Below are 1,570 nucleotides of genomic sequence, written 5' to 3'. Positions count from 1 at the left end.
TAAAAAATAAAAAATAAAAAGTCTAAAAGAAAAACAGTTTTTATCTTATCACACAGTTTATACATCCCATAGCGAGATAATTTTCTCAGAACTTGAAGTGTGGTGTGTCCTTTAGAAAACATTCACAAGGAAATTTATTTAATTTTCCAACTATTTGGCATTACTGGAAAAAAATTATATATTAGTTTTTCTTTAGGTTAATGGGATTCTGCTTATGCTGCTTATTTTATTATTTAATATTTGATGATTTATAGAATTTTATAATAATAGTATCAAAGTGTATCCACAGTAATTCTTCACCCTATTTAAGACCGGAATATCTCTAACATCATTGAATCATCTGTGTATTTTTCCCTATTTTATATTCTAGACCTTATGTATTCTCCATTTTCCCCTATTCAAAATCAGCTATGACATTTTATGTTTATTCTTATTTTTTAAATTTATTTTCTTATTTTTTTAGGAGTTCAGCTTTTTGTTGAACAGGCTACAGAAGAGGTTGAGTCAAAAAGCACGAAGTCCATGTCATCAGCAGACTCTTCCAATTTTTCTTCCTTTGCTTCCACTTTCTTCTCCTCACCTGGGCTTCCAGCTGCTGGGGTGGGTCCCCCAGCTCCTACCTTTGCAGGTAAGGCTCCAGATGTTGACGATGTTGATGTTGGCCAGGGCCTTTGCAAATAAGCTGGCCCAGAAAGGTTTAATGTTTACACCTGCTGCTTTAACGATGGCATTGATCTTCTTCGTGACAGTCACCTCATCATTGCACAAGATGAGGGCAGAATAGATGTAGATGAGCTCTCAGGCAGATGCCATCGTGGCAGAGAAGGCTGGGCAGGTGCTGCTGGGCGCTATGCTAGTCCCAGATGAAGGAAGAGAGGGACTCACCCTATGCGGTCTTCCCTTCCGTGGAAGGACCTAGCATGTTAGAGGCAGCGAGGAAAGTTTACTTTTTATTTTGAAAAGCTCTTCCACATGTGTAACTTTTTGCTAAGGAATATATTGCATAAATAAGTATGTGCTCTTCTGGAGTTTGTTCCCTTTTGCTTATTACTAATGTTCATCCATATCATCATTCATAACTGTATCTGTTCTTTTGACTGATTTATGATATTTCATCAGCTAAATATACCACAGTTTATTTCTGGTCCATGGAATCTAGGAGCTATTAACAATAAGGATGTGAACAGTTTTTACATGTCTATTAGTGCATGTCAGGAGATTTCTGGATCATATGCTTACAAATGGAATGTACAGATGCTGAATGAAGTATGCACATGATCAAATTTACAAAATAAGAATAAACTATGGTCCAAAAGTGTTAAACCAATTTAGACACTTCCTGGTAGTATATGAGGATTCACAGTGCTCCATATCCTGGTAGCGTATGAGGATTCACAGTGCTGTTATCAGATACATTCATGTTGTCTATTTCCTAGGTGTAATATTTATGTTTTTCATTTTAATGTATATTGCTGTAATGACTAAGAAGGTTTAACATCTTTTTGTTTGATAAACTACCATTATTGTTTCCAATTAGTATGGCTACTATTCCTTTTGTGCTTTTTGTTTC

At 35.5% G+C, this 1,570-nt stretch overlaps 1 pseudogene; it reads right to left on the bottom strand.

Moving 5' to 3' along the window:
- Window positions 1-467: 467 nt before the first annotated feature.
- LOC144236642 (large ribosomal subunit protein P1 pseudogene) lies at window positions 468-813 on the bottom strand (annotated as a pseudogene).
- Between the last annotated feature and the right edge of the window lie 757 nt (window positions 814-1,570).

Source organism: Crocuta crocuta, unplaced genomic scaffold (assembly GCF_008692635.1).
Source record: "Crocuta crocuta isolate KB4526 unplaced genomic scaffold, BGI_CrCroc_1.0 scaffold175, whole genome shotgun sequence".
NCBI classification, from domain to species: Eukaryota; Metazoa; Chordata; class Mammalia; order Carnivora; family Hyaenidae; genus Crocuta; species Crocuta crocuta.
This window is presented reverse-complemented; position numbering and strand designations above follow the sequence as displayed.